The 12,796-nt window shown below is 40.5% G+C and overlaps 1 non-coding gene across 1 annotated transcript; it reads left to right on the forward strand.

Annotated features, from left to right (window-relative positions):
• The first annotated feature begins 1,272 nt into the window (after positions 1–1,272).
• On the forward strand, positions 1,273–8,985 carry LOC111838458 (uncharacterized). Its single transcript, XR_011992789.1, has 5 exons — positions 1,273–1,571; positions 2,360–3,573; positions 3,756–3,902; positions 6,630–6,708; positions 8,198–8,985. It is a non-coding gene; the product is annotated as an uncharacterized protein (transcript).
• The last annotated feature ends 3,811 nt before the right edge of the window (positions 8,986–12,796 follow it).

Here is a 12,796-nt window from a genome sequence, read left to right on the forward strand (position 1 = left end):
GTGTATAAGTCAGAACATATGACAGCTATTCTAGGAAATTTCCAGGTAATACAAAAAGACTCTGAAAATCCCCTCATACAAGATAAACACTAAAGCGAGCCTACCTGCAAACACCTGTAAAACAAGTCCTTCAGCCTTGTATCTTGCGGGTGATTGGCCTTTAAAATAATGCAAATATGCATAAAAATGTGTACTGTCTTGATACATGAAGCCAATGTGGAAGTTTTAAGTTCCACATTTACACAAATCTTTTTTTTATGTCAGTACAAAAAATAGACATAAACACTGCATAACACAGACTAGTAAATTAAGACCTCTTTTAAAATTTGGGGGCCAAGCACAGAACTATGAATAAACATCAGATCGTCTTCAGCGATCCAATTAATATATATTCAGTTGAAAAAAGGAATAATTCAATACAATCCCAACTGATGTAGGAAGGGAAGAAGTCATGTCCGCGAAAATGTCTCGTGAAAGATCAATGAGAACTGCGTAAAATGTCAGAGAAAATCGCAGGCATCACAGGAAAAAATGAATATTGCATAAATCCCAGAGCGCAAAATACATTAACAGATGTCTTCTCATCACCGCTGGGTGGCACTGTCATCTTTTGAATTTGATATAAAATGACTGTGGTACCATTGCAATGTGAAAATAAGAAATAAAGAAAGAGGAAAAAGATGTTTTTTTTTCCATAGAACTGTCAAGTATAAGGAGAGCTAAATCAAACTAAATAAGGTTCTTACATTAGGTTTACTCCCGATATAATGGAAAACACGGATCAAACTCAGGTCGTAGATACTGGCACATTTCAATTGAGGCGTTACACCCGTTATCCATCCATCTATTTTCCAAACCGCTTATCTTTTAAAAGTCCGTTATAAAAAATAGTAATACATTTATTTATCGATTTCAAGGGTGTATTGTTTTCTGTGGTTTGAAATGGTGTTTTTTTGTAAATAATATAATGTGATTATTATCAAGGGTGTTTCTAGTTATTGAAAAGATAACGAGCTAAGTCATGTTTAACGGGAATTTCACATTTTTTAAGGAAGGTTGGCATTGGGGCTAGCCCCGAGTGATTGGACCTAACGACGCCCATGATAACGATGATTATTATTATTATTATTATTATTATTATGATTATTATTATTGTAGTTGTTGGTATATACATATTTAATGACTGACCAAGAAAGCTTACTCTTTGACATACTATCAAAAGGCCTGTATGATTGACTGTTTTGTGTTGCCCTTTGAAAGCGTGGTCCCGCCCTGTGATACACCTGTCCGAGTTCCGCACACCGGCCCGCGCTATCGGCTGATAAAAGTCGCGTTCATTCCTATTGTGGTTTCACGCTATACTTTGTCGCGTTATAAGAAATCCGCCGTTACTTCACTCAGTGGATGTTAGATATTATTTTACTTAACTGGATGAACTTATTCTTTTGAAATTAGATTTTGATTCATTTAATTTTTTTTCCTGAAAGCATAAAAACATTTTGTATGATTCAAAATGGTTCAGCCACTTCTTTGGAGGACAATACTTTGCTTCGTGATATATGCCAGTTTAGGTAAGAATGCATATTATTATTATTATTATTATTATTATTATTATTATTATTATTATTAATGTCGTTTTTGTTTCTGTTGGTATGATTTTACAAATTGTGAACCACCATAATTTTCCGTTCTTATAATCCTAGTCGCGTATCACAAAAAGACGACAATCTGAAAACAAATGCCTTGTGTTACTTCTCTTGAATTTCTTACAATGGATCTTTGTTTTCCTGTAACTGATCCTCTAAGATTAATTAAGAAAACTTTTAAAATTATTACACAAAATCCCATCCACCCCAAAGGAAACATCTGTTTAAAATTTCTGTATACATGAATTGACTCATGAATATTTTATCTTTTGGGTCTTTGATGTGGGCTAAAATCTAGGAAACTGGTGCCTGTTCTTCGTGTCCTTTTATAATGTTATGGTTTAGTGTAAATTTGAATTAGAGACAGCTCCAAACTGACCGTTTAATTGCATGCAATATTTTGTATAGTGTTGTATTGTTTGTATTGTTTAGATCTATTTAGATCGTATTGAGGATTTTGAGATATTTAACATTAAATGCATATCACCAATTTTTTTGAAACACAAATGCAAAACAGTGAACAACTGTGTACAACTGTACTCTATCATTAATAATTTACACTTTAAATATCTTTCTGGTAGCTTCTGGAAAACTGTGTTCAGGCTTGATTAGTGCATAATGAAGTGTTAATCATGTATTTCTGGAACAGTTACTGGATCATAAAAGTCAGGAAAAAATTAGTTTACATTTAAAGTTTTTTTTTTCTTTTTTAGGTGCATGTCAAGTGAACAATACTTTTGAAAGTAATTTTACACAGAGCACCACAAATTTCCCAACCATTCATCCTTCAAACAGTTTTACAGACAATACCACTATTTCCACATCTAGTCATTCTACAGAACGTTATACAGAAAGTTCTACATACAGTTCTATACACAGTATCACAGATTCCCCAACCAGTCATACTCCAGACGGTTCTATACACAATATCACAGATTCCCCAACCAGTCATACTCCAGACGGTTCTATACACAATATCACAGATTCCCCAACCAGTCATACTCCAGACGGTTCTATACACAATATCACAGATTCCCCAACCAGTCATACTCCAGACGGTTCTATACACAATATCACAGATTCCCCAACCAGTCATACTCCAGACGGTTCTATACACAATATCACAGATTCCCCAACCAGTCATACTCCAGACGGTTCTATACACAATATCACAGATTCCCCAACCAGTCATCCTTCAAACAGTTCTACAGACAATACCACTGATTCCCAAATCAGTCATGCTCCAGACAGTTCTGCAAACAATATCACTACTTCATCAACCAGTCATCCTACAGACAGGTCTATTAGTAATACCACCTATTCTACAATTAATCATTCAACAGACAATTCCGCAGACAATACCACAGAAATTAATACTTCTGCAGACAATTCTACAAACAATACCACTCATTCCCCGCAACATTTTACTACAACCAGTTCATCTAAAACAACTGTTGTTTCTCCAGTCAGTATCGCTCCAACAGAAGTTGATAATACAACACATCCACCAACCCATAACACTACTAAACCTATAGAAGTTCTACCAACAGTTCCATCATCAGCTCATACAACTCAACAGCCTGGACAAAGCATAACAAGTAAACAAGTAAATACTATAATATCAACACAAAATGATACATCTCCCCATATTAATCTTGGATCCACTAGTTATCCAAGTAGCAAGATAACTCCACATATCGTGCCGGGCACGAGTAACTCATCCGGGAGGCCAGATGGTGAACCTACAGGTACACAAGGGCCGGAAAACACTCTGGAAACACACGCCGGTAACCATGGAGTAACAAACATTAACTCAACAAGTTCAACATCTGCTGCTAATAGTGGAGGGGTCCCGGGCTGGGCCATAGCCCTCCTGGTACTGGTCTGCATAGCGGTTCTGCTTCTCTTCATTGTCATCATTCTGTTGGTGAGTCAAACTTCACAACCAAACCCGTCTGTCACGAGTATACACCTGGTTAGGGGTGTCTTTAGTATGATAGTGTAAGAGGGAAAGGTTATAGAAGAAATAATGATGTCAGTGATAGTAGAGGCTTATAGTCTTTCCTGAAGTTTGTTTGTTGATTATTGTTGCTTTTTCTCTCCCATCAGCTGGTTATCTGCTGCTACAGATGGAAACACTACGGCTACCTGGATGTTTCTGGAGATCCAATACCATATAGCCACATCAACCACGGGACAGACATTCCTATGCACTCCACTCACAGCCACTACGAGGCGCCCAATGGGAAGCCAAATGTAAGTGTGGAGACTTATGATGTCATTTGTTGTGTTGTTGCACTTCCCTAAAAGGTAAAGATAGTGAGATTAGTATTTGACTGCAAAATAATATGTCAGAATCGGCTTGCATTGACGGGCAGCTGATTTACAACTGAATGAAAAGACATTTCATGACAGTGGCTGGCATTTAATACTTAAGCCCAGCCCTTGGGCTGTGGATGCATTCTCATCAGATTGTCTAAATTATCTTGTAATGACTCGATTGACTCAATAGAAGAAAATTACATGAATGACATAAACAATCTTTGCATCTCCAATTTTACTTAGTTATATGTATTTTTTCTTAGCAGACATGTCAGTTGTCATAAAGTATATACTCTACTCTTTAATACAACCATTAATACAACTAAATAGTTACTGACCCATTTAGGTGAAGTATCTTATGACAAGTGATCTAGTTACCTGTAACGGTGTCACTTAATTAAATTACAAAATAAATGTAATTGTAATCCATTACAGTTACTGAGGAAAAAATGTGCAATTAAATTACAGTTATTAATCAAAATGTTGGTGATTACAAAGGAGGTACATCTGAATATATTCTTTTCAGTATATATAGAATAAAACATTCATTTAGTTGCTTTGCATCTTTTTCCCATGTAGAAATGCCTTTTTCTGGCATATTTCCAGACAACACGGGTCAACAGAGCCGTTGGGTTTTTCAGTTTAATTGCCCAGTTTAAAACATTTGTTAGAAAAAAATAATCAAAAAGTAATCAAGGTTAATAACTTACATTAGTATGGCATTTTTCACAGAGTAATAGTAATGTGTAACCTGTTATATATATTTCAAAAGTAATCTTCCCAACACTGCTTACAACAACAGTGTGTTTTATCCTGGATGTAATTGTGCAAAGCAAAAATATCACCCCCCCCCCCAGTGCTCGTTTTGGCACATTATTGCAGCTTATATCAGCATTGCCAACTTTGGTCAACTGGCTGGAGTGAGATCTTCTATTCGAGACCTGGCAGCTCACACATGTACACACATTTACATGCATGTAACAGTGTAATAACCTTGTAAATAGTCTGTAGGGTTTGCAAACTGACCCAACATTATTCATATATCTGATTTTAGGGTTAGAGTGGAATAATATAGACTTTCCTTAAGATTATTTGCGTGAGTGTGAGAGTCTGAAGAGAGGTCACGCCAGATGACCAATCTTGTTGTATATTATTATTATTATTATTATTATTATAGAGGAAAAAAGAAAAGCATAACAACCTGGATGGCTTGGTACCCTTTGAGCAGACAGAACCCAATTTACTGTTAGATCTTCAGGAGCTTTTAGCCGTAATTGCCTTCGGCTCCCTGGACCAGTCTGGGATGGCTAAAATTGAGTAGTGAGTGAAGCCACTTGCCAAGCACCCCCCCCCCCCCATACACACACACACACACAGACACACAGACACAGAGACAAAATCCGGTGGCACATTTTCTATTGAGGGGACCGGGGTGGCGGTTATGGCCCCTGTGCCTGAACTGGGGCGGTTACAGTTACTGAGAATCCCAGTTTCTCTGTCTGTTCATAGACGTCCCTTTGTACCGTGTCGGCTTTTAGGGGGAAACCTGAGGCGTGGGAAACACAAGCCTTCAGCAGAGACACTAAGCTCTACCCCTTATTCCTGCACTCTGTTCATGTCTGCACTGATACTCTCCCTTCCGCAGCAAACGAAATGGGGACACATCCATTTCTCCATGTTTTGTCCGGAAGCTTTTATGTTGCTGTAACATGTTATGGTTTTTTTCCAGTTGTGCTATACTGGATACTAAATTCTACACCCAATAATTGCAGCATTATCACACTGACAGGCTGCCAAATGGTATTTCTCCTCTGAATTATATCTTCAGTTGTGTGGTTTGTCTAGTTTGCATCTTTTTGTGTTGAGGGTTTGCCTGCAGAGATGGAAAATGAAGGACAGGAAAAGGCCCTGCAGGTTAAGCACTGCCATGCCCCAAAAAGCTAACAAAGAGAGCATTGATAAAGTAAATAAAAACGCATAATCCCCACAATGAGGCTGTAACCTCAGCTACTAATACTGAATGTAGGACGATGAAAGGAAGCTTTTTAATTAAACTGCGTATGCTTCTGCAACACTGTGTATACTTAAGCAACATAAATATTAATTTTATTTCATCATGAAAGATGATTTTTCCCTTATAATATTCGCAGTTTACACAAAACAGGATGTTATGTCCTTGAAAGGTTATCTGAAAAGTACATTTAAGTAAATATTTTCTAGTTCTAATTTAAAATCAAAAGCAACCCTAATTCTAAAATATTTTTCAATTAATTAATATGCAATAAAACTCATTTCTGTGTCACCATTCGGCAGATTTTGTTATCGGGGAGTCCTATCCCCCCAAACTCCACCCCAAATCTTAAAGACAATAAGCATTTCAATATTTTTGCTTGACTTGCAAGGAAGATTTAGATATAGACAATCAGAACTGTAAAAAAAGAAAGATTTTGACCCTGTAAATGAGTGCCACATCCATGTTTGAGGTCTCATAAATCTGCACATCTTTTAATGATTTATCCAGTATTGGGTCACCTGGAAAATATGCCAGACAGAATCCCAGTCCATTGCATCAGGTAGCTGAGCGGCCCCTACCTTGTCTGGACTTTCCTAACTGCTTATCTGATATGTGTTGGTAACACTCAATATTTTCATCCCGGTCAGGACAACCCCGAGGCCCCAAGAAGAAACCGAACAGGAACATATGTAATGCATAAGTGAAACTGGGAATGAGGCTGCTATGGTAAGATCCATGTGATTTCGGTGAAGGATCTGCCCTTTATGGTGTTCAAGGATCTGATGCCATGTGACATTAAAGCGCACATAGCAAATGCCAAAAGAAACATGTCAGATATAAATATTTATTAAATTGCTCGGATAGTATGTTTAAAGGTATGACTTTTTTGGTACACAAGAAACTTTACTAGCAGCATCCTAGTAACTTAAATAACATGCATACAGACGTAACTCAAAAATCAACATAGTACAGACTGACCCGCATACAAAGTAACCCGACATGAACAAATACTGTGTGGGAGCTGCCTTTATACAGGCAGCCCTATATTAAATATACAGCACGGTGCAAAAGTCTTAAGCAGTCAAAGAAAATGCTTAAAGCGATTTATCTGGGTAGTTTATCTGGGTAGTAAATATATATATTTGCCCAGAATAAAAAAAACTATTTAACATCAGAATTTATGCATATCAAGAGTAACACAATAAAAATTAGCAGTCATTTCTTCCTTTCTCTGAAAAGTCACTGATATCTTGTTGGATGAACATCGATTCAGTTCCCAAACCTCTCTTACGGGGAACCTCAGCCTTTCCATGTATTCGTCAGATTTTATCACAAGCTCACTCACTTAATGAATTTAAATACTTTAGAAAGTCAGTGAGGTACTGATTAGCCAAACGAGGTGTGATAGCGGTCGAGTCAAAAAATACATGTATTGAATGGCTGCTGCAAATAATATGGTGACTGTAGGTCAGGTTTTGAAATGGTTAAGCTGATACATTTCGACAGACATACTGTAATAACAAAGTTTTACACCAGCATGAAGCTCATTTAAACGTCTTTTTTTATGACTGCCTAAGACATTTCCGCTGTACTGTATATGTGGGTGTTCACTGAGAAATAAATAATATCAAAAAGTAGGTTCTTTACACAGCCTAATTAGTAGCCTCTGGAATTAGGGTGTCACGACGCGGCAAGAAGGCGAGCAGGGAAGCAGGAGAGCGAGCCGAACTGACGGGTAATCAGGGGTTTTAATGGTCAAAAGACAGACAGGTAGGGACATCTACGGACACTACAATGACTAATCTGGGGAAGACTGACTGAGACTCAGACTAAATAGACAAGACAAGGCAAAAGGAATAGGCAACAGGTGATGACAATCAGGCAAAAACAGGAGGTAACAAGGTGGGCGTGGCACACATAAGGATCGTACGGAGCTGGGCGTGACATAGGGCTACGGTCAGTAGATTTTATCGTCCTGATCCTTCTCTCACGCTTTCATCTTCATTGGGTCTGGTCATCATTTAAAAGCCAACACGACCTTATCACACAATTCTATATAACGACGCCTCAGTGCAGCACCAAAGAATATGCTATTCATGCCTGTGGTTGGGACCTCTGGAAAAATCCAGAAATACTCAGAAGCAATGCAAACATTTTGATATTCAAATCTCCCTTCCATGTTTTTGGTCAACAAACACATTTTCCTTTTCACCAGATGTTGAGGTGCTGAATGGAAAGTTATGAAGCCGCACAGCAAGAGAGCAGGATTACATCCGCAGTGACACACACATGTATGGGACCCTGTGATTTCCTCAGTGCAAGTGACAACCACAAGGCCAAATCTGTTTCACGTGTATTTTTTTGATTACCATCAAGTCCTTTTCCCTTAGTGTTGCATTTAACAAACAACCAGAAAAATGCTCCCGTCCATCATGTACAACCAATACTGTCGTTCTGTAACATACATCATCTGGTGGCAAAGGAGTGCTGATTGGTACCATTAAAGCCCAAACATGTCACAGAACAACATGTATGGGTGAAGGTGATGTTTCAAAATTGTGGAGCTTGGCTCTGACTGCCAAAGACATGTGTTCAATATTAATTATTTATTATATTTTCAGTGACTGTAGGACCCACATATTTCCTGGTCAGGAAGTGAATGTGCAGTAAATGGCATAGCTTACAGTACCTATGTAAATATAATTCAGCATGGAATATAATTTATGAATTGTAAATTGAAGCAATTTTACACTTATTAAGGTCATGGTGCACTTACACGTTTTTATTCTGTTTTCATAGTTTAAGTAATTTTAAACATAATTAGCTTTTATCCATGTAAATGGCAAATCACCCCTAAAATATTGTAATTGTTGTCCACTGTGTACGGTTGTTAATTTTCTTTTTTTCTAGATGTTTACTCAAAGCATTTAATCACAGGCAAGATCCTTTTTATGTATATTACTACATCATTTGGAATCTAAAATAAAGCAACATCGTTTTTAACTTTTAACTGGCTCATAAGCTTGTGACAAATGCAAACCAGCCAGAGCGAAGTGGATTTTGAAGAGGGAGTTAATGTTCGGCGTTTGTTTGTTGTTTGTTTCATTTTGGTTTTTTTTTGCATTTAGTGGTTTTGTTTGCCTCAAACACAACGCAGGCTCAGTGCAACCAGGCCTAGAAACGGAGGGGTTGCAGTTGTACCAGAACTGTGATACGCTCAGTGATTCACGCTTAAAGTGCCACAGTCATGCCACTCCATCACAAATTGGCAATACGCAAACTATCGCGTTAAAATTTAACCTGAAAACAGACAACTTGCCAAAAACAGCGTGGCATGGGGTCAGCATGGTGGTGCACTGGTTGGGCACTGTTGTCTCAAACCTCTAGGACCAGGGTTTGATTCTCCATCATGGCTCCATGTATGTGGAGTTTGCATGGTTTTCCCCGTATCCTCGTGAGGTTTTATCCATGTACTCCTGGATTCACCCCCACAGCCCAAAAACAGGAAAAAGTGAATTGGAGTTCCCAAGTTGCCCGTATGTGTGAGTGTGTGTGTGTGAGTGTGAGTGTGTGTGTATTGGTCTGTGTGTGTGTGTGAGTGTGTGTGTATTGGTCTGTGTGTGAGTGTGTGTGTGTGAGTGTGTGTGTGTGAGTGTGAGTGTGTGTGTATTGGTCTGTGTGTGTGTGTGAGTGTGTGTGTGTGAGTGTGTGTGTGTGAGTGTGAGTGTGTGTGTATTGGTCTGTGTGTGTGTGTGAGTGTGTGTGTGTGAGTGTGTGTGTGTGAGTGTGTGTGTATTGGTCTGTGTGTGTGTGTGAGTGTGTGTGTGTGAGTGTGTGTGTGTGAGTGTGTGTGTATTGGTCTGTGTGTGTGTGTGAGTGTGTGTGTGTGAGTGTGTGTGTGTGAGTGTGAGTGTGTGTGTATTGGTCAGTGTGTGTGTGTGAGTGTGAGTGTGTGTGTATTGGTCAGTGTGTGTGTGTGCGTGTGAGTGTGTGTGTATTGGTCAGTGTGTGTGTGTGCGTGTGAGTGTGTGTGTATTGGTCAGTGTGTGTGTGTGCGTGTGAGTGTGTGTGTATTGGTCAGTGTGTGTGTGTGCGTGTGCCCTGCAATGGGTTGGCTGTTAACTCCAAATAGTGGGGTGATTTGAGGAGAGATATTGAAATGATTAAGCTGACACACTCCCACAGACATAACATCATCGTTTCACCCACGCATACTGTGACTCAGTGTGGATCACACCCTCACATTACTTTCCAACAGTCCACGCCCTCTGATAGGGCAGCTGAGCCTTCTAATTGACCGCTAACTGCAAAAGGAAGAAACTAGGCACTCAACACCACCCGGTTCCAGCTGCATGCCATCATATACATTTAACAATGTTGAATAAGGAAAAACTTTATAGAAATCATAACTTTGTGCCATAACATTTTTTTTTTTAGTTTTTTTCCAAGGAAAACATTGCTTGCTTGGCCGTCTGTAAAGGTGCCAGTGTGAAACAAGGGCAATCACTTAATTGGCATTATAAGAGAAATACATCCCCCCACAGACAAACAGGAAGTTTGTCATTGTACGTACGCCAGGCAACTGTCATTAACGTTACCTTGACGACCAGCAGGTAGCCCCGAAAGGCCGTCCGTTCACTGCTCTCACCAGTGTAAATTCAAACAATGTCCATGGCAACACACACAGTCGAGCATCCCGGAGGCAGCTTCTGATGTCTGCAGGGACCACGCCTTCGTGCGGCTCGAGCCGTTGGACTGAGCTCGATAAGGAATGATGACAAACAACAGTCTCTTAGTAACAGATTTGTGTCTGTTTGAACTCCTAGTGCTTTCTATGACTTGTTTGCTTTTTAAGACTTTTTGGTGTTGCTCCTTTTGTTGAAATTCAAATTGTTTAAATTCAATTTAAAATGCATATAAAAGCAATTAAAGCAGGGGCAGATTGACTTATATGGGGGCCGTAGGTTGACATGAGTGTTGCCAGGTGATTATGAGTTAACTAACCGATCCACTTTTCCAGAGATGGGGTGGTGCCCTGATGTTTGCTGAGCCTCTAAGCTACAGCCAACGCATTAATCCACCACCAATAAACATGAGCAAAGAAGCTCCTCACAATGATCTGCTCAACAAACCAACAGACATAAGAAATATATTTTAATTTCAGATGAGTTTGCATGCAATTTGTGTGAAGAACTTGCAGACTTGGGTGCGACTGCTGACTCTAATTTGATGTGGGAGACTTTCCGTGATGAGACCCTGAAGGTTGCCGAGGGCTGTGTTGGTGTTGCCAGTGTTCCCAGAAGGAGGTGTTTCATCTCGCAGAGCACATTGGATATTATCGAGAGGAGTCACAGCGCTCGACTTGGTGGCAACTCAGACTGTACCGAGAACTGAGAAGGACGGCTGTGAGGGCTCTGAGGGCAGATTAGGAGGCGTTTGTTAGACAAATCTGTGAGCAGGTGACACACCATCTGTGGTCTAGTGACTTACGTCCTGCTTACAGAGGAATCAAAGCATTACGCACATCTGAATCTGTTCCTTGAGGAAATGGGCATCATCCCAACTGACTGGAAAATGGGACTCGTAGTCCCTATCTGGAAAGGGAAGGGTGATTGGGTGGATTGCGGCAACTACAGGGGGATGACACTGCTCTCAGTGCCGGGTAAAGTCCTGGCTATGCTTGTATGGACTGGGTGTTGGGCAGGGTCGTGGGGTCCAGCAGCTGTGGGGCATCCATTGGTGAATAAAGATTTACTGATTTTGACTTTGCCGACGATGCTGTGATCTTAGTGGAGTCAATGGAGGCTCTGATTGGGGCTCTCGAGAGACTGAGTGAGGAGTCTGAGTGTCTGGGATTGCGGGTGTCCTGAATAAAGACCAAGATCCAGGGATTTAATGACTTCTTAGGCACAGCCATGTGTAGTGTGTCTGTCTGCGGGGAGAATGTCGACCTTGTCCAGAGATATATCAACCTCGGCTGTGACATTCATGTCTCTGGTGACTCTTCCTATGAAGTCGACAGACGGGTTGGAAGAACATGGGGGGTTGGAAAGGGGTGTGTGGCGTTCCCGATATCAGCAAGAGGGCGAAGGTCCGAGTCTTTACAGTCCTGGTGCTCCCTGTCTTGCTGTATGGCTGTGAGACATGGACGCTATCCAGTGAGCTGAGACGAAGACTGGACTCCTTCGGTACTGTGTCTCTTTGGAGAATCCTCGGGTACCGCTGGTTTGACTTTGTGTGGAATGAGCGGTTGCTAGAGGAGTCCCGAATGAGGCAGATTACCTGCATTGTGAGGGAGCGTCAGTTACGGGACTACGGCCATGTGACGCAATTCCCTGAGGGTGATCCGGCTCACAGGATCCTCATTGCTGAGGTCCCAAGTGGCTGGACCAGGCTGAGGGGACGCCCACATAACACCTGGCTGCGGCAGATGGATGGACACTTCCGGAGGGTGGGACTGGACCGTGTATCTGCCTGGGGGAGTTTTGCTGTGTGGTGGGTGCGACAACGCGCTGCATCAGCGCTGCCCCCCAACCTGAACTGAATAAACGGCTTGAATGGGTTAAATTAGTTAAGGCTCAGTTTTGTTATTCATCAAGGCAAATCCAAACTTGAAGGTATCAGCTAAGACAAACAGTTCTCATTTGCAAATGGTGTAACCAAACAGCATTCAGGAACAGTACAGACACATGTATTCACCAGGCCACGTCTTGCTAAACAAATAAGTAGTCGATAAGTCTGGATTCCCTTTGTTTCAGTAACATCACAGGAATATGTGGGATACAAGAGGTTCTGGGAAACACAAGCACATGTC

This window comes from Paramormyrops kingsleyae, chromosome 9 (assembly GCF_048594095.1).
Source record: "Paramormyrops kingsleyae isolate MSU_618 chromosome 9, PKINGS_0.4, whole genome shotgun sequence".
NCBI classification, from domain to species: domain Eukaryota; kingdom Metazoa; phylum Chordata; class Actinopteri; order Osteoglossiformes; family Mormyridae; genus Paramormyrops; species Paramormyrops kingsleyae.